General features: G+C 34.5%; 1 protein-coding gene across 4 annotated transcripts in view; it reads right to left on the minus strand.

Moving 5' to 3' along the window:
- Positions 1 to 22,190, minus strand: part of jar (Myosin heavy chain 95F jaguar) — a 264,927-nt gene that overhangs the window by 99,454 nt on the left and 143,283 nt on the right. The window lies entirely within an intron of this gene.

Raw genomic sequence — 22,190 nt, forward strand, 5'->3', positions numbered from 1 at the left:
CTGTAGTCAAGTACCAACAATTACACTAACCCGGTCATTACACTCAATTGTGTATATAACGGTAGTGTCTTGTCCTGGTCTGACTGTAACAATTTGGGTATTCTTCACTTTAACGTTGGGATACAAATTAATCAAACACTTCCACAATAAAAATTCGATATTATGTAGATACAGTAATTTATAAAATCCACTGAAAGTTTACAAGAGGTTTTATAGACGCACACATTTTCTAGATCTCTTTGAGTTTCTGAGCTTTGATTCTTCCCTTTTTTTTGTAAATTTTGATTAATCGTGAGAAGAGCTTTATAAAGATATTTCATCAGATATCAATTATGATGGCAAAGTAAGTTTAAAAAAAAAAGCAGTGGCGTAGTCTGGAAGCTCGTGGACCGTCCAATACATTGTGTGTATATGAAGAGCCTTCACTCCGCTCTCTACGACGTAATATTTTGTAAATAACTCGATAACAAAAACAATTTTAAAATTTTGGAATATCATTTTTGTAAAAATAAATAAATAAATAAAATTTTGAATTTCATTTTTTAAAGAATATAATAACAATAAATAATACGTAAATAATGGAATCTTATTTTTGTACAGAACTCGATAACAAACCATATACAAAACTTGGAAAGTAGGCCATTTCATACTAAACAAAATGTTCTTAAATGAAGGGTACGTCATACTTACCACACGTTATTAAAATGAACTGATCTTTCAAATAGCGCAAATAATTGAGTATCCGACAATTGTAATACAATACCTAGATAGATTATGTATTCTTTTATTTTTAATATTTTTAATTGTCTAAATTACTCACTAAAACTTCAAAATAATCATGAGAGCTTAGAGAACATCCTTTTTAAAAAAATGAGATATTAGAATATTATCTCTTCTCAGTAACCTTCTCTTATTGGTGTTTCCTTTCTCCAAAACATAAAAGCCCAAATTATTGTTGAAAATAATATCAGTGGAAAGAGTTCTTCACAATAATTACGACAGGTTTCAGCTAAATTCTAGTGGAAGAATAGTTGTTTCACATCCCATGTTAAATTACAGATATCTCCGCTGTTTTCACCAGCAACCGCTAAAACTAATCTAACATTAAACATCACTTCGAAGAAATTTGATCTTTACCACAATGTGTTATCGCTAACTATAATCACTGGCGCAAATCCCGGGGGAATGAGGGGGACATGTCCCCCTCCAATGTTAACACTGGGGGGACTGTATCCCCAAAAAATCCTATCTCAAATGTTTTGTTTTTTTTTTTTTGGTAGGGGAGAAATGTGATGATTTGTGCCTGATTGTCAAAATTGGAAAAAGGAAAGTGAGATGAAATTGATGTCCCTCCAGAATAAGCTTCAAATCTGCCCGCCTCCCAATGTTGAAGACACCTCTGTTCCCCTGATCCTCCACAGCATTGTTTGCAAGTTCGTAAATATTTTGAACGTCCCTAAAAAAATATAGGAACAGTCTTACCCGTTTCCCCCAATGTTTACGACCGATTTGCGCCGCTGATTATAATGGTATAGTTTATTTCTCTGCAGGTGATATACATTATAACTTATGTTAAGAATAAAAACATTTTTTATAAAATTTGCTACTAATGAATAGATTAGAACAGGAAGAATTGAAGGAAATGCAATTAAATTTGGTGTAGACAAGGATATCAACGTTTTGCACTAAAGGCTCTTACCTTTCACTATAGATATATTTATTTAACACAAAGGCTGACTAACGAAGATTGAGCTTTGGAAGGATATAGAAGAATGAAGTGTGTTTCTTTTTAAAGGTGATATACTTCTTCCAAAATTAATGCGTTGAAAAAGTTAAGGAAAAGTGGAGAAAATAGGATACACACAAAATACAGCTTAAAAAGACAAAAGTACCGGTGTTTGGAACGAATTGAGTAGCAATAGGTTATAGAAGTTGGGAAAGAAAATGTGAAACAGAGATTACTAGTTTTTGGTGGTAGTCAAAAAGTAGCACGAAGAAGGAAGAGGGGAAGACATGGATGGAAAGACAAAATGGAAAGATGATATACAAGATTATCTGAGGAAGAGGGGATGGAAAATAGAGGACCTCCAAGATAAAAGAGAATGGACGAAAATAATTAAAGATAGGAATACCGACCCTAAATCAACATGGAAAAAAGGTCGGAGACAATGACTAATTTTCGATCTTCAGGTAATATTGTTAGCAGTTCTGAAATATTAATGGGGAGAATAACGATAGAAATATCGAAACAGGCTTTTAGGGAAAAGAAAAACGCGTATTTGAATAAAAATATTACCAAAAAAGTCCAATGTTTGTATGAAGTACTGACCTGTACAAAAGAGGAGTAAACATGGCTGGAACGGTTCGAAATGAGACAGTAGGTAAAAGGAGAAATAATTGAGTGAAATGACAACCAACAAAGTAGTGTTGGCAGTGGTAAAGAAGAAAAGAATGATATACGTAGGTGTTTATTTAAAAAAAATGTTTAAGATAATGTTCAAAAAGAGGTTGTGATCTGATAGACATTATAGAACATATGGTAGAAGGAAATGGGGAAAAAATTACAGGTAAATGACAGTATTAAAACAAATAATCTCCAACTCAGGATCACGTGATTAACTTAAGGTTGTAGCGTAAGGAAATTACACAGAAGCACACACTCAAAAACTTATTTATATTTCTGCAATCATTTAGGAATGAATAGAAAAAATTCAAATGAATATTCATGGATATATATTAAAAAGTATCCTTTCCTACAAGTTATGCAACCCAAAAAGGACCATTGTATGATGGGTAACATTGTTCAGGCGTACATTCATTAACATACTTTAATACTATAAGAATTTGAATAGTATCAAACCCGATGAGGACATATGCCAACGCTCAAATTCCTATTTGAGCTTTTCTCAGCAAACTCGGGAACAGATCAATAGTTTTAGAGATGATGATATGCCCCAAACTTTCCTTGAAATATTCACAACAACTTCGTAAAATATTCATTATAACAGTTTAATGGTTTTGGAGAAAAGTACATGTTCAAAACCCTTCTCCGGATTGCCTTGAATTTTTGTCAAAGAGGTTTAATCGTTCCAGAGATACAATTGCATACCCAAAATTTTCTCTCGGTTATTCTCAACAACTTAACTTTATGAGAGCTAGTCCAGTGGTATCAGAGACAATTATGGACATTGTCATATATAAAGTATAAAGGAGTTTAACAAAGAACCTACATTTTTATAGTTAGTAAAAAAATTAACCATACGTTGAGAATCTTCATATATTAATTGGACGTCCCATGGTTATTACTTTTAGGCTACAGGAGACTGTTGATTATTAAAAAAAAAAAAAAAAAAGAATCGTTACGAAATAATTGGTGGGGAAATGGGTGAAAACGGAACGCCTCACAAGAAAATTGATGGAAACATGTTCTGATATCAAACCAGGGACTCGTCGTACCAGAGATGAGCGCTTCACCAGTGAATTACTGTGACATTAAATATAACAGAAATCAACGAAAATTTTATAAGGAAGACTGACAACAATGCTACTATAAAATAAGCGTCAAATTATAAGTTAAACTTCGTAGTAAGCTGATACTAAGCCACGTAAACAGATCGGAAGAGCTATCGTAAGCTCTTTATTATATTATCAGTTCTGTTGTTATCATAGTAATATGCTATGTAAACATCTGAAGATCTACTACATTATCTTATGATAACTTATAGGCCTATAATAACTCAACTCGTCCTCCACAAGTTAATTGCCAGTTAGTTGTTCTTGGTCTTTAAACTTCACCTAAAGGTTTATAGTCAGCGAATTCCTCCAGGAAATGATTTACAGAAGAAAAAAATCATTTGTGCTGATTGCATCTTTTTTCTCTCTCTCTCTCTCTCTCTAAATTTAAGATATTAACATTACCAAAGCAGTTAAACCACTGCTTCGTGCGCAAGGCGGAAGTAGTTATACATAAATGTGCCGCAATAACCACCTTGTAAATTCATGGCAGACTCTTATAGCCAGATTAGTTATTCTTGAGTAGGTTACGGTTCCCATATGTTTTTTTGCATCCGCTGGAGATTGCCGCAGGGATCAGTGTCATGCATACATACATGCCCGAATTTCCAAGACATGCAATATTATAAATGGCTACCAAATCTGCGTTAAGTGTGGCCAGGAGTCAGCTGTATTACCAAAGAACCAAAAAGGCCCTTTTCCTTCAGCCAACGGGGCAATGACTTCCTCTTGTGACCTGTTACTAAGGCGCTAAAGCTTAGATAGATATGCATGGTCAGACTCCCAGTCAGACAGCCTGTTGCAGCAGCTATACAACGCCAATGCTTGCTTGCTTGGTCGTGCAGTTCATCGGACTCTCAAAGCACGATGGATGTGGAGCGTTGCGACCTTCAAACACGGATGGTAATATAGGGAGGTAACCATGGAATGCTTATTTAAATACGCAGCGTCGCGATTTTCCATGTAATAGGAAGAGATAACAGTGTTTTCCTTGGGATTTTATGATTCTAACGCAGATCATATACAAATAAATAAATAAGGGGAGTTGTAAACATAGAACAGGCTTTAGTTCGATTCCCAATAGATGCTCACTTAGCCTGGATCTATTGCTAAGGAATAGATCTTTGCCTTACATAAAGAATCTACACACAACATTCATATTATCCACAGAATGAAGTTTCACTCTGATTGATTGATTTGCATTTCTGGAACGAGGCTGGCGTATGCAAGGAAAATTTCCGAGTTTTAACCGACATTAAGCAAGATATTATACAAAAATAAACTGCTAAAGACAGTAAAGAGGATTATGCAAGGACAGTCTATGCCGGCAGTTGAAGTGATCAGTATTCCATGTATTGGGATATGGATAGCCCACCGTTATAGTCGTCACCATGGGCACCCGAAGGTGGGGGCAGGGTAGGGCCCGGGCCCCTCAATAGCTCACAAAAATTACGTAATACAGCAAACCATGTATATTAAATACCAGACATAATATAGCAACCATGGAGATGCTCCCCTTCTAGAAAATTTTCTTCGACCTCCCCTGGTCACCATTACCCGTTAATTTGTTAACAGATTGACTCTATTAACGAATTCGACCGAAATAATCACTCAACTGTCTATTGCAAAAAATAAAAAATAAAATCAAAAACTCGCTTTCGTTCAAAAATAAGGCCCGCTAGCATGATCTTAATAAACATTCACCATATTCACCACATTCGGAAATTTCACTTTCGGGATTTCAGACGGAATTTCTCCGATATCCGTAATTTTTTCAAATTCAAGAATTTGTCCGAAATTCGGAATTCTTCCAAATTCAGGCATTTTTCCGAAATCCGGAACTTTCTAAATTCCGGATTTTTTCGAATTCTGGATTTTTTTTAAGAAATCCAGAATTTTTCCGACTTTCGGAATGTTTCGATTTTAGTTTCCGGATTCCTGAAAGTAAAAATTCCGGAATTGGCCAACCCTAGTATACGAACACCTGAAATGATATGCATAGGAGTTTGACCCTCCCCCCGCTAATGAAATTCTGCATATACCATTGAACAAGACCTACAGTTTAAAGTAGGATCCGGATCATGTGATCTGGAGAACACGTTCCAATGCACTCTCACAGAGAATCCTGGCTATTGACAAAGGATGTAAAACACAAATCTATCCAATTAATACTAATATATATCACTAGATACTGAGATTTATGGACATAATCAGAACATCAGAACAACCATCTCCTCTATTGCTTGTTCAGTCAACTGTTTAAGCCAAAACCAAACTGACGGATAACAATTAAAAAAAGGTATATTTTGATCATTTAAATTATTCTTATTGAAGTTTAATATCCCTTTTTCAGCATCGAATTTATATGATACGAGACCCTAATCAGTACCATAAGACGGGGTACTGATTACCGGGGTACGGGGTACTCTTTGCACAAAACGTGAAAAGAGTTGCACAATCCCCTGTCGATAAAACAATGAATTGTAATGCAAAAGTTTCAACTGCTATCGTAAGATAGAACATCTAACTGTATTTTGGTTATAATGTTGGCGGTTAATATCAGTTCTAATTACCCGGAGGGATTGTTGTTGCAGAGATGTGGAAAGCAGTCACTGTAAAGGTCGACAAAATTTGAAAGATATCACCTACAAGAATTTCCGTCGAAGTTAAGTCAGTTTCGTAGAATACTACTGTATATAATGGGACTTTGATGCAATACTCGAAATTGAAGTGTGAAACGTTTTAATGTCATAAAAAAAATAAAACTGGGAGAAGGCGGTTTCAGCTTCTAATCAGAGTTACTTTGCACTAGTCCAAACTAACCCCTTAGATAAGAAATAATTAGTACTAACATCTCCAGCCTTCTAATTTTAGGCAAATTTCCTATTAAAAATGAAATGGAATCTTTGAGTTTTACGTCCCATGGTTATGCCGGTTAGGCTAAAGGAGACGGTGATGATCAGTAATGAATGAAATGGTGGAATGAAGAAAGTGGAAGGAAGCGGGAGAATCCCGAGAAAACCCACGAGCACGGTTTGTCCACCACAAAGTTCACTTGGCGTGGGCTGGGATCGAACCCGGGACCCCAAGCACCAGAGGTGAACGCTCTACCACTGAGCCACCGCGCCCCCTTTCCTATTTAAGTAGACGCTGGAATGGATTTCTTATTGGAAAATAAAATTACCAACAGTGGCGGATCCAGAAAATAGTTTGAGAGAAGCTTTACTCAGAAAGTTTTTTTTTTCACTAGAGTTTTTTTTTGGGGGGGGAGGGAGGCTTGAAGTTTATATGCATAGGAATTACTAACATTAGATCTTTAAAAAAAAGAAAAGAAAAGAAATCCTGCAATTTGGATGGGGTTCAGCCTGAAAGCTCCAAACTCTGTAAATCTTCCACTAATTATGGTTGGGATAATATTCTTGGACATAAAGAGCAACCAAGGCAAATCAGTCACGGGTATATTTTCTGTTCCTGAGTTGGCAATTTTGTGTGGCATATGCTAAACTATCAGAATGTGGTTCCTGTGCCGGTATCAGAAAATGCATAATTTTCTTTACAAATATCGATACCAGTACCACCATTTTAATATCAATATTTGTAGGTTGTATGCAGTTTTGTGTAAGAAGTGAAATGTATAAATACTAGAGGGAAAACATGGATAGGTGCTGATTGCCACGGGTGCTCACTGCCACAGCCAATTATTGGTGCTGACTGCCACGACTGTCACTGATTGCAAATATGAAGGTGCTGACTGCCACGACGGCGTGCTGACTGCCACGAGCCTGGGAGAAACTGTATTTGGAAAGAGAGGAATTAATCCCTCATACCAAATTTATGATTATTAATTAATTTAGTAGGGATTAATTTAGTAATCATCACAGCAAATCTATGTGGCATCCTATAAGTTACAAAGTTGCTCACTAAGTTGAACGACATACACTTGGATGTCTATAAAGGACTGTCTTTTCTGTTATATGTACAATTTGCACATTTCATTGTTTATATTAATTGTTTTATTGTATTATTTAATGGATATGATGGTCTGAAGCCAGCTGACAAGGGAAGTTTGGGAGAAGCACGCCTGCAGAGAAATAAGCATGTCATTTGAAGGACCAATTCATGCTGATTACAACAGGTAATAAAACTCCTGTACGTTGAAAACTGTTCGAGATATTCAGCTTGGAAATTTATATGAGAAAATGATGGAGGCACGTTTCAATGCGTTAAGTATTCTCACCCATAGCGAAGCCTGATGGTTTGAACTTGCTATTGCTTGATCACTGGGGTCCATTCACAGACAAATTGTCCATTACAAGTTGCATGACGGATGGCAAAGACCTAATGGTTGAAAAGATACCAAAGAATTGCATACGATTTGTGCAACCATTTGATGTGTTTTGATTCCGATCAATCAAAGATTATGGCAGGAGATTTGTACATAGTATGAATCTTCTTCATCTGGACGTTATAATGTACCAACGAAACAATCAAATAAAGTTCGTGTCCATACGAATCACTTCCGGTCACCGTGATACATTGGATTGTTTCAGTTTGCGTTCTGCAAGGCAGGTTACGAACAAATTATAGGCCTATAACTTTTGAATCACTTGTCGAATTTGCTTTCTGCTTTGGTTCTGCGAACTGTTCTCTTGACGGATGCAACACAATTGCACATATAAAATGTTCATGGTGCAAGGGAGTATTTTGCCTGCGTCATTTCTTCATAAAACAGAAGAACAACAGTGATCATTTTTCATCTCTAACCGATGATTATTGTGAACAATGTAATGACTAATTGTATCGAACAAACCCGTTAGTTATTGCGAAACACTCTTTTTCTGTACTTCTGATAGCTTTCAATTCGTATGTCAATTATTCGTTACTAATTATGTTGTACTTAACGCGTATAAATGCGTATATCCTCATTTTCTCATATAAACTTCCAAGTTGAATATCTCGAACCGTTCTCAACAGTACAGAAATTTTATTAGTTTGTTATAATCAGCATGAATTGGGACTTCAAATGGCATGCTTAGTTTCTCGGCAAGCGAGTGTTTTCTCCTGAACTTCCCTTGTGAGGTACAGCCAGCAGTGCTTTTTTTGATGGAACTTTCAAGAGCTGCTCGAAACAATTTGCACAGCTGTACACATTTCATGCTAACATAGGGAGTTCAAGTGAGAATACATAAATCGTACCAATTTTGTACGCACCGCTCCCTGACAAAACTGAAAGTACACTCATGTCCAAAATTATTGTCGCATATCTATAACTGTCTTCTTGTTAGAATATAATTTGATAATTTTGCAGAGTACTTTTAATACTTATATTATGTGTATAATCAGGGAATTTATATCTGTGATAAATTTCATAGGAAAAGAATTATAAATACGAAAATCATAATGAGTAAAATAAAATGTAACTAAATGGACAAGAAAATTTTATTTTCATTTTATTGTTCTTATATACTGCTCTTTTGACATGAAATTTACCACATACTTGTCTTTGCCGATTATACACATACTTACATTATAAGAAATACCGGGCGAATTCGTTATCAAATTATATTACTAGAACAACATATTTATAATCATGTGACAATAATTTTGGACATGAGTGTACATTCAGAGACCTGTTTACCTTTGTTAGGTGTTGGTCTGAACAACACTATCCTAAGGATCATCTAGTTTCTTTCATGCTTCTTGGCGTCCGGTAATGTTACGTCTAGCAACTTTCTCTCAGACTCGTGGCAGTCAGCACCTTGCTATTGGCAATCTGCGCCAGTCGTGGCAATCAGCACCAATAATTGGCTGTGGCAGTCAGCACCCCACCGAAAGCATTGCTTAGAAACATTGCTCTTCGTATGTTGAACACACTTTCTTGTATGTGGTGAAAAGTATCCTCACCTATGGAATAACTTTGCACCATCTATTTCAATAGCCAAGGTTATAGGGTTTGTAATTCCGAGACAAGTATCCGGAAATTGAACCCGAGATCATGGAGATACAAAGTAGGCGCGTTAATTACTCGGCCATAAATGGGACAATTAGAATTCATAATAAATAACAGTAAACAGTTGTGCAAGAAAGCTTTTCTATTATAGGTTTCTCATACACTTCTGTTTTCCGAATGTAATCGCAATACAATGCACAAAATTGTTTGAAAAGTAATATAATGGCAAAGAATGTTCGATGAAAATGATACATGAATAAATAGTAAAGTCTGTCGTTAAGCGGCTAATGTCTGTGTTTATTGAATTGGATACTCGAGTTTGAGTAGAAGCTCGGTTCGAGGCTTCAAAGATGGTGTAAAGAGTTATGTGGATTTTTTTTTACTTTTGCGTCCCACGGTTATGCCGGCTAGGCTAAAGGAGACCGTGATGATGAGCAATGAATGAAATGATGGAATAAAGAAAGTGGGAGGAAACGGGAGAACCCCGAGAAAACCCCCACACACGGTGTTTGTCCACCACAAAGTTCACTTGGCGGAAACGGATTTTTGATTATTTATTCATACAATTATTCCATAATTTATCATATTATAGATCGTCTTTAGTATAAAAATAATTATAAATAATCAAAATTCATCCCAAAACAAGGAAACATACCGCTGTAACACACACACACACACACACAAAAGGAAGAATTGTCTAGAAGACAATATTATCTACTTCTAACATATATAACTAGACTAGATAACATATAAACAATTATCAACATATATCAATACAGTAATTTGATTCTAATTAATATTAGAAAAGTTTTTTTAAAAACTGTCTGTATATGGCTACCAGATACTCAACTATGATCTTATGCAATTTAAAACATTGTAAAAATAACAATAAATCAAACTGTACTAATGACACAATTAGATAATAATCGATGAACAGTTTGTTTACTTTAGTAAGGACAAATTTAGTACCATAAGAAGGTAATATATCATAATTTAATACAATTAATACACTTCTGTAGTGGAAATAGATTATATTCGTGACCTTAAAATACAGTACCTTTGTAGGTGTTAAATGAAATGATTAGAAGCCAGGGGCGTCGGAACCGAGGGGCAAGGGAGCAGCTGCCACCTGAAATTTTCATGGGTGGCCAAGATACTCGTTTTGCCCCCTCACTTTCAGAATGTAAAAACGTCCCACAACAGTGATTATATGAACTAAATTTTATTTTTTGATGGCAACGTGAAAAAAAAAATCTCTGTTCCAGATTCATCTTTCTCTTTGAGACACGGGACAGGGCGCTTTTTCTGACCCCATGTTAGACAGAAAGATTTAGGAAAAAAGAATTGAAGATTCTCTTTATTTCCATTGGTATACACTCTCAAAACACTGTGAATTCTTTAGGAATTGTTGTTTAAGTAATCATAGGTCTGAATATGAAACTAGTAGTCGAATCCGATTTACAAGTTTAAAAAAGATACTAGTTTAAATGCGTTAACAAGATTTAAATATATTTTCTATAAATTTAAATTAGTGTTCATACAAACAATATGCAGAGTGCAGTAGTTTCATAATAAGGAGGAAAAACATATCCCTTGTTGGGTGTGTTAGAAAGAAATCTCTAATGAGATTTCAATCTAATTATAAACGAATTCAAATTACGTTGGAAGAAATCATCAATAATAGAAGTGCCACTGGTCTAAATGACGATCGAAAAGTAGTACGGAAAGGGTACTTCAAAAAAAAAAAAAAAAAAAAAATGAACCAATTCGAAATGATGTTTTCTCTGATAGTCAGTATATATGCCTACATGCTTTTGAACCTTGCGAAAAACTGGTGAAAGTGCTTCAAAATTCTAAAGCTTCTGCTTCTGGAGCTAAAAGAGCAGCAGCGATTCTAGAGGATACTCTAAGAAATCTACGTCAGATAGTGTATTTGAAAACATATATAAGAAAGTAAAGGAAAATGCAAACAGACTGCACTTAAAATTGCCTACTTCATCAAGAACAAAGAGAACACCTGTTAGTTTGGAACAGACTGATAATCCTTCTAAAGCAGCTACCCTAGAACTTGTATCAGATCTTCGGAAAAAGTACTTCGAAATCATTGACTATTTGTTGAACGAAGTACAGCGTCGTTTCAATCATCCAGGCCTCAAACAACTCATAAAACTCGAGAAAATACTTTGTGAAGGAGCTATATATGGTGGTGAGTCTCTCTCAAGAGATTATTTGAAGCAGGAATTTGAGTTTATGCGTAAGATTTTAACCTGGATAAACTATGCGCTCAGCTACTTTGATGACCACCAGCATATTAAAAACTATTAGTGCTGAAGCTTCACCTGTTCGCAGCCTTCTCGACCAAGTTCGTCTAGGGACTCTCGTCCTCACTGTACGAGCTTCTTCACCATCTTGCAAAAGATCATTCAGCTCTTTGCGTCGTCTAAAGACATATTTGAGGACGTCCATGGCGCAGAAAAGAACATCTTATCTGCTGTTGTTGTATGTGCATAACGACCAGGATTTAAACATCATTGTAAGAGAATTTATATCAAAGGCAAGCGACAGGAAAGTCACTTTTGGTCAATTTTGAAAAGAAATAAATCTAGAATCAAGTAAGTGAAAATGTTAAGCGTTATATAAACAATTCTTTATATTACGAAATAGCACTTAAAATTCAATATATATTTGAATTATTCCTTATTAATTGTGTCGTACTTTATTAGTGTGAAGTGAAGTGAATATAATGACATTAGGAAGAGAGGTGAATGTAATAACAAACTGGACATACTGAAGTGAGTGTAGTAATATAAAGTACATATAACTCTGGATAATTAGTGTAATTGAATTTTCTACATAAGTTCTATGAACTCTTTGGTGAAAATTCTATCTTTCCATTTCTGGCACGAAGTCAAGTAGAAAAAATATATTTTCTTATTTTTTTTTTTTTACTTTATTATGTAGCCTGTTTTATAATAATGTTTACGTTACTTTCTACTACAAAATACTACAAAGTTTGTAGTTATAATAGTAATTTCATATTACAATGTACTGCAACACCAAAACTGGATTTTCAAAAATATAATTTCAATTTCCTCGTTTCCAAGTGATTTAAGTAGCTTCAAGATTCTTGAATAGTGTCCCTATGATCATTTCCAACACAGTTAAAAATAATGTATAAAAAATGGTAAACAATTTTGCTTACAAACAGTTATTGTAAGTACTACAATTTTTACCATTTTATTCGTTTTTAACTGTAATTTAAGTGGTTAAAAATTTCTGCACCATACCGAATCCCAGCATAAAGCTGGCATTGAGTTAATTAATCTTATAGATGTAAAGCAAGATGCTTCTCGTAGATGGAAATTTTACTCTCACGAAAATGTTTACAGTTGCATTATATTATTATTTTGTTCAACCAAATCCAATTATTGTTACATTACGAACATACAGTATATTCATATTATCTTACCTACGTTACATTACTACGTTTATTTTGAAGACAGCAGTTGAAAACCAGTTTGCCACCCCCCCCCAAGTTGAAAAATACTTTCGACGCCACTGTTGAAGCAATGAGTTTTCTTTAATTGTTCAAATAAAGAGAAAGAATGTAGTTTTGAGCTAGTGGACCCTGCTCTTTCATTGTGATTATATTAAGTAGGACAGAAAAGTTATCATTGAATGTATTATTTCTGGAGTAGCTGAGTGATTACTACTATAGAGGATTGAAGCTACGTGACTAAGGCATAAATAAGGCTTTTGTAAGTCAACTCCAATGGTGGATCCAGAAGGGTCATTTGGAAGGGCCGGATTGCCTTCTGGACGATTAATGTAGGCTTGAAATACGTGGTTTTTACGTTAAATCAAAATAAAGTAATGCAATATCTCATATAGAACCCCCCAAAAATTCTTGAGATATTTTACCTACCGGACACTAACTGACTTAATTTTTCTCTTTCGACTTGTGCATAATAAAATTGACTGTCCAGCGCTGTTACAAAATCTATTTATTCAAGCCCCGTCCCTCAAAACGCGTGCAAAAAATAATAACATATTCTTTGGCCGGAAACCAAGGAAATGAAATGAAATCTGTAAGTTTAACGTCCCACGTTATGCCGGTTAGGCTAAAGGAGACGGTGATAATGAGAAATGAGTGAAATAGTGGAATCAAGAAAGTGGGAGGAAACGGGAGAACCCCGAGAAAACCCACGACTACGGTGTTTGTCCACCACAAGGTCCACACGGTGCGAGCTGGGATCGAACCACGGACCCCAAGCACCGGAGGTGAACACTCTACCACTGAGCCACCGCCCCCCCCCCCTGGAAAGCAAGGACAAACATACTGTATATGTCACCTACTTGGAGAATTAGTGCTGCTTACAATGCAATAAGTAAAGAGAATGTATTTTTGGATATATTCAGTAACAAAGAGTGTCACTTCAGGAACCAAGTTTTGGAAATCCTATGATTCATGGCTTATTTGTACACTTAATGCATTTTATTTGTCGTGTCTTGTTATTATGTACTTATTTATGTATGTATTTAAACTTATTTATCATCATTACTCTTACTGGTTAACTGGACATAAACACTAATGTTAACCTTCTGTAACTGGAGTTTTATACTCTGTTGAGGGTACAAATACAAACAAACAAAGTAGGTAGCCTTTAGGAGGGGCAATCGCCCTCGGCGCCCTCCCCGTGGATCCACAAGTGGATTCCTCGCTTAGATTGAATTGTTCATTGATACAGTATATACAAGAAATAATAAATACATATAACAAAAACAAGATGTTTGATATGAAATAAAATCTTTGTTTAACGTCCCATGTTTACAGATGTAAGCTAAGGAGACGGATGATTTTTTTTTAAGTGAATGAATATGAAAGAGTTGGTGAATGAGAATACGAGGGAAAACTTATGGAATACAATGTTATCCACCACAAATTCACCTGGTCTGGATCGAACCAAGGACTCCTCGCACCAGAAATGAAGACTATCACTGTTTTATTATTATTATTATTATTATTATTATTATTATTATTATTATTATTATTATTATTATTATTATTATTATTATTATTATTATTATTATTATTAATCCAAACTGGAATTCGGTTCAGTTGTCTGGAACAGTTTATCTAACACACTTGTTAACAAAATATAAGCTGTACATAAATGTTTTATAAGGCTACTATGTTATAAAATGAAAAAGAAATGCACATGAATATGAATATGGTAAACATTTTGGGGACTTCAATCTCTATCGAAAAGGAGGAAAGTTATTGATAAATTATTTATTCAAATGCTGTTGAATAACAAATATACTAGCAAATCTTGCTTAGAAAATATAGGAATAAGAGTGCCAATTTATAATGTTAGGAATCGATCGACATTGGTAGCATTAAATTCAAAACGCGAAATACTGAGGATAATAATATTTTACAATTGAGAAGCTTGATGTAATAAGGGCGTAACCGAGTTTACGCCCTTTTTGAATCAAACGCATTTGTGGCTTTTGTCAAGCTTGTTTAGCCTCCTAATAACATTTCAGTTCAATATCGGAATAAAATGCTGCATATTACATTGTTTTATGTATTTTTTTAAAAAACTAAAATTTTCAACATCGTTTTTCTCCAACTGCATGTTTCTGACTTCGCCCTTATTGCATCAAACTCTTCAATTTAAAATGAACAAATGTTAAGAGAAATAACAGAGCGATTACAAAAATTGAACTGTACGCGCCTTTGGCGTGAGAGACCCGGGTTCGATTCCCGGCGGGAGCTCATGTGGTTCAGATTCCACGTTAATCAGTAGGTCCACGTCTCATATAGCCTCGGTGCTGAACGGGACGTTACTCTCAAAATCAACTCAACTCAAAAATTGAACTGTTTAAACTCTGTGACAAGGGTTCTAGCTGCCAATATTGATTTTATTGTTATTGCGTATTCTCAGTGTATTTTTATGTTACAATCTTTCATTCAAAGAACCAGTCTTTTATGTTAAAATATGACAAATGACAAAGATTTTTGCATGCTGGATGTGCTATTTTAAGCAACGTTGATTTATTATTTTAAATGGTAGTTAAATGAGACTTTAATTTGCATACTTCTGTTAATTTTATATTATAAAATTGACTTTTTTTTCAGAATTTTGTTTTATATATCAGTTGAACCTTATAAATTTAATATATTAACCTTCTGACAAAGGCCTTAACCTGTTCTAATATTCATTCTATACTATAACATTTCTGGTCTGTTTAAAATGATTATATAATGGTTTTAACATTATGCTGTATTTTCACCTATGAGTTGTTCATAGCACTTAAAATAAATTTATTATTATTATTATTATTATTATTATTATTATTATTATTATTATTATTATTATTATTATTATTAGACTGCCTATATATTTACAATATACACGTGTGAAATCTCTCGTGTGTAAAGCAGAAATAATTAAGTCACTGTAAGAGGTAAGATGCAAATTTAGTATTTTTTAAAAATATTTTAGATATAACAAATACCACCTGTTTCTCATGTACTGTATATGCCAATACATCTCTTTTTGTTTCGTACCAGACGTACAGTACGTTTAATTAAACAATTAATACACATCCTGCTCTACGTAGAAAATAATACTTATCGGCTCTACCGTTATGAGGAAGTGGCTCCTTGTTTATGATGTAGTATCATCTATACAAGATTGCATGTTCAAGATCTTTCTAATGTAACGGTGCCAAGAAGTGTGCCAGTCATGATATTCTGAAACTGTTGATATAAATTGATATAATGAAGTATCAAGTTGTAGAAAGTACAGTACATGATGTTACTGGATTCTGATAACCATAGAACTATATCAAATTCTACCGTACATAAGCTATAAATACATGAAATCTCGCCATGGAATAATATTAAATATTTTTTCCTGAACCTACTTTATGTTAAAAGACTCAAAAAGACACTCTCTCGTCTATGTAACTTTCGTCATGATTGTTGGGCAATACATAGAACAGATATAATTAGTTGGTTGATAATGTTGCCCTGAGACGAGACAAGAAATAAGACTTGTCTTGTCTCGTCTGTGGCGTGGGAGATCCGGTTTTGATTCCCGGTGGAAGCTCATACGGTTCGGATTCCACGTTATGCTGTAGGTCCACGGCTCATATACTCTCGCTGCTGAAAGGGATGCTAAACTAAAAATAAAATCGTCTGATCTCGTCTCGTGAAGAATTCATCCTAGTCTCGTCTCGAAATTGTTCTCTATCGTTTTGTGAACTTATGTACTAAATTTATGACCTTTTTTCGGGGGGTCAATTTCGTCTTTGAATGTCACGAAAGGTCACGAAGTGTGTGATGTAATTACATTTAAACCATATTTATCATTGGAGTATATTCCATAATGACCTGCGTCTCTTAGATTGATAAATTATCTTCATTATGTTTCTTCAGTCACTTCATTAATTTATAGTTTTTACACTAATCATGTAATACCAAAACATAGATCTAAGACTTGAGTAAACTAGTGTTGTTCACGAAACGAGATTTCTATTCTTGTCTCGAGACGATAATTCTAAGGTTTCTCGTCTTGTCTTGAACTTAAACACTCGTCCTTCTCGTATAGGCTCTCTCGGGCCTATAATGCGTATAGTCTAAGTAGGTTGGAGCCAGGAGCGGCATATTTGGTCCTCCCCTCTTTCCCTGCTCGTATATTACAGAATAAGTTTATTTATTCTGCTGGAAATATCAAATGTGAGTCTTTCTGCATTATAGATAATACACTTTTCCCATTTTCGAATGATCCTGCGTATAAACATGTATCAAACAATTAAATTTTGTGTAGTTGCGACTAAATCCCGTAACCATTATCGACAATTTCGGCGCTGTAACTTACAATAGTCCAAAAGCTCCATCAGAACATAACAATTTATTCGTGTATTAAAACAAAATGAGCAACACCACCATCAAATGCGGTACGTACAAATACATCTGAAGTTATTTGGGGGGAGAATGCAGTTCCAGAAATACAGTTTAAAGCTCAAGTGTGCCAATCTGACTCTGTTCGCTGTTATTTGTAAGTCTAGTATGAATCAATAGAGGTAATATACTTGCATTGCATGTGAATGTAGGACACAGTGGATCAGTGTTAGGTCGGTCACCTCTCGTGTTAATAGTTTCTGCTACGTTTCCAGGTGATGAGAATTTGTGGGCACCCTGTCCGTGAGTTTTCTCGAGGTACTCCCGTTTCCTACCACATTTTCATTCCACCAATTCTTTCACAATCATACACTTGCATCCATCTCCTTTAGCCTAACGCGTGTAATAATGGAACATTAAACTGAAAGAATTTCTGAGACGGGGACAAATAGTCTCGTTGTTGACGTTCCTATTAAAATTCAATCAATCAATGAAAATTCTTCCTGTAAGGAAGATTAAACAAAGTACAGTATTTACTCGCGTAATTTTCGCACTTTCTTAAACGAAAAAAAGTTGTTTTGAAAGAAGGGTGCGTAAATTATGCGGGAAAAAACTTAGCCACATCAGTGAAGATCATCTAACTTTTTTCCTCAGTCAAAATGTAGCAAGAATTCACAACAAACAACTAATTCTAAATTTGTAGAAAAATAACATTAAAAAATTGATTAAGAAGTTTCTTACCTTAGAAATCACTGTCAAATCCTCGCGTGCGCAAAATTACGCGATGAAAATAAAATATACAGAAAATGCCCTTCAAAATTGGGATGCAAAAATAATGCGAGTGCGAAAATTACGCGCGTATTTACGGTATGTATCTGATATGCTTTTTAGAATAGTTTTGTCCTATTTTTTTTAATATACCAAGTACGTGTTGCAGATGTATTTTTTATAATTATTTGTTTAAAAATAAGGGAGTCGTCTTGGATTCAGAAATATACGGTTAATAACTGTTTTTATTGACCTAAATCGCTTGTGTTTAAAAAAAAAAAAAAAAAAAAAAAAAAGTCAATTTAAATCAATTTTGCACTAAATCTCAAACACGCGGTTTCGAATACCGCAGACATTTCTTGGTACATATAAACCGCTTTATGCAAGGTGTTCCTATATTTCTCATTATTAGACCACTAAAAACCTCATTAAAAAATTAAATTAATTTCTAAATTCTAAAAGAATGTATGTCGAATTCACATAACTTTCCCTTAAATTAATATCGATGTGCTTCAGTTAAGTTTACTAGCATCCATATTTTATTATTATTATTATTATTATTATTATTATTATTATTATTATTATTATTATTATTATTATTATTATTATTATTATTATTTTAAATTGCTGTATCCATTACGTACAGGCTACGGAATGATAAAAATAACACAAAAGAAACGACATTACACAACTTTTTACTCACTTTTGCAATGTTAGTTCATGTTGCTTTATCAACTAAACATAATCCTTGTTGACAGCATTCTGTACTCCAGGTTATCAGGCGTTTCAGGAACTAAACTTGTTTTTTCTGACATTGACACGTGGGATTTCAAGAGGTAAGTAAAATATCAGCATGAGGGAGCGGCAAAGGTGTCAGGTGTGGTAAACGGCAAATTCGGAACACTAAATCTTAGAAAAAAAATGTTATTGTTTTCGAGACAAGCTAACTTTTTTTTTTTAGAGACGAGAAGCATGACAATTCTCGTCTCGATCTCAAGACTAGAATCGAGACGAGAAATTTCTAGAGTATTGTGAATAACACTATAGATATGCTACATTGACTTGATCCCTAGTCTTCCGTTGCAAGCGCTGCTATCGGCTGGAGGAATTCCACTCCCTTTCTCTCGTTTAGCAACAGCTGAACCATTATTGGCTCAACGCGTGGGTGTGTGAGGGTGTGAGCGTTAGTTCGCATTTTTGCCACGGCTCAAGACATTTTGGCAGCACAATAGTTCACTCAAGTCTTAGAGCTAAATGTTGTTTTAATGTCACCTGATTCATAGTATAAAAACTGTCAATTGAATAAATAACTGTACGAACAGAATGAAGAACATTTATCAATTTAAAGACATCTAAGTCATTATACAATATGCTCCAATAATAAATATGGTTTAAATGTTGTTATACCGTATGGTTTAAAGGTTGTACCACATCCATTTTGGACTTCTCGTGACGCGTAAGGATTCTGATAACTTTTAAACAGAATTAACATTATTATTATTATTATTATTATTATTATTATTATTATTATTATTATTATTATTATTGTTATTAATAATAATAATAAACACGGCTAGTAATTTAACAATCGACCATCAGACGTGATAATCAAACAATACTGAAAGACAGAGAATCCTAAAATGTTCAATAGAAATAGACTACAGAATTTGATGTACCTCCACCAAGTAGACTAAGAAGTTACAGATTACGCAATAAATCTGATGAAACTGGCTCCATCTGTAATGCGCCGAAGATTGGTCGACTGGTCAGTGTTACAACCCAGGTCAATGAAATGTTTATTCAAAGCTCAAAGAAATTAAAGAGAGTTAGCTTTTCCTGAGTTAAGACATTTCCTGCATATCTTCGGGACGTCTGATGCAACGTTTAGGTTTGAAAATATATCGACCAAGATTACGTCATGAATTACTGAAGAATGATCCAGATCACCGATTGCAATTCTGCGACATAATATTGAATGCAAAAAGACAAGGTGATGGCATCATTCGAAAAATGTGTTGGTTAGACGAAGAGAATTTTAAGTTTCAGGCGCAGTTAATAGGCATAACTATCTATTATGCAACAGAAAACACCTATGTAACACTTGATCAACAACTGAATCAATATGGGGTTACGATTTAATCGTGTCTTTCATATAAAGGGATCATTGAGCTTTTCTATTTCAAAGGACTTTTACCCACGCCTGTATCTTATGCTACGGGAGACTGTTATTCCAAAATTATGGCGACAAGATAATGACCACTTTTATTTACAGCAAGATGGAGCTCCTTCCCACTATATTGTAACAGTGCGCGAGTTTCTTGACAACGAATTATCCAATCGTTGGAGGTCGACGAGAACCAGTTGAATGGTCACCACGATCACCAGACTTCACACCAATTAACTTTTTTTTCTTTGGAGTGTTGTCAAAGATGAAGTATTTTCAAATAAAACAATGCACTATTGACGGGATGACTAATTCCATAAGATAAGCGTGTCGAGAAATTAATAACAATAAAATTCCTGTGCTAAAGTGTGCTTGAGCGTAGAAACTAGACTGCAGGAATGTATAAATGTTGAAGCTCGACACTAAGAACTTCAGAGATTGTACTTCATTGTAATTCCAATAGCATCCTGATTGTGACCTCAAAGTTTATATATATATATATATATATATATATATATATATATATATATATATATATATATATATATATATATATATATATATATATATATATATATATATAATCAAGAACTCGTTCTATAATACGTAACTACTAAAAGAGAAAGCAATAACTATTTTATAACTATATACCTACTTCTGCACTTCCCTTGTATACATTTTGAAATGCAAATTTAGTTACTTAGTTACAAATCAACAGGAGAGTAGTTCTGCCACAGCCACTAGGACAAAGAAATCAAGCTTTTCAGAATATCTTTGCCTCCAGTATAATATTCTTTACATTAAATATAGTAGTACGTTATGGAAATGTTTGAAAACCCCTGACTTGTAGCATTTGTTTATTATAATAATAGAAATTTTGTGGAGCCGTATCCTAATCTAACATCCAGTTTATAAATTAACTAGCCTTCGAGCTTCGCCCTCAGACCCTTACATTTACTCGGACTACAGCGTTGCCGCCTCATATAACTAACATGTTTCTATTCTTAAGGGGTTTCGAGATATGGCCATCTTATTATAACAATTGCAAATCCCCGCCCTTTTTTCTTTCCACCCTCTTCTTTCCTTCTAGGGCAAGTAACCAAAAAATAAAAAATAAAAAAATAAAGACTATCTATTATTTTAAATAAGAAATCCATATACCAAATGTCATGTCTCTAACATTCAGAGATTCCGAGATATGGCCACTCTTCTTTCCCCCCTTCTCTGTCGAATTTCCGAAAATCCTTCATTAGTGGGACCTTACGTCACAAATCCCATCTCCTATCCAAATTTCAAGTTTCTAGCTTAAGTGGTTTGGTCTCAGCGTTGACTGACCAATCAGTCAGGACTACTGAAATACTTGAAATATTTATCTAAGTATATTTGGAGAAATTAACAATAACTATTATGCAGCAAAACTTGGTAAATCAGCTCCTCATGTTTTCTTCGCGGCGACACTTATAATCCGAACCAATTAGTAAATACATGATAAATATTTGGTGGTTACCCTACTACTATAGATGTTTATATAAGAAATCTGCCAAGGTTTCAATCTGCGTTGATAGTGATATATACAGTATATGAGCTACCTTGCTCCCATAGAATCAACTATCCTCTTTATTCGTTCATCAAGCCTTTCCTGTTGGAAACTGCGCTGCATTACTTCCCCCTGTTTAAATTCGCCCTCAGCATGACGTCACAAAAAAAATCCAAGGACAAACCGAAGTCTTTGCAATGGAAATTTAAAACGAATAATTAAGTGAAACAAGTAGGCTATTTTTCCATCGCACGAAACAAAGATGGAAACATCGAAAAAGCGGTGAAGTAGGATTCCCCGTATAAATTTAGTAGTCATCGCCTAAAGAAGTATCCTTACTTAA

Source organism: Thermobia domestica, chromosome 10 (genome assembly GCF_964235325.1).
Source record: "Thermobia domestica chromosome 10, izTheDome1.hap1.1, whole genome shotgun sequence".
NCBI classification, from domain to species: domain Eukaryota; kingdom Metazoa; phylum Arthropoda; class Insecta; order Zygentoma; family Lepismatidae; genus Thermobia; species Thermobia domestica.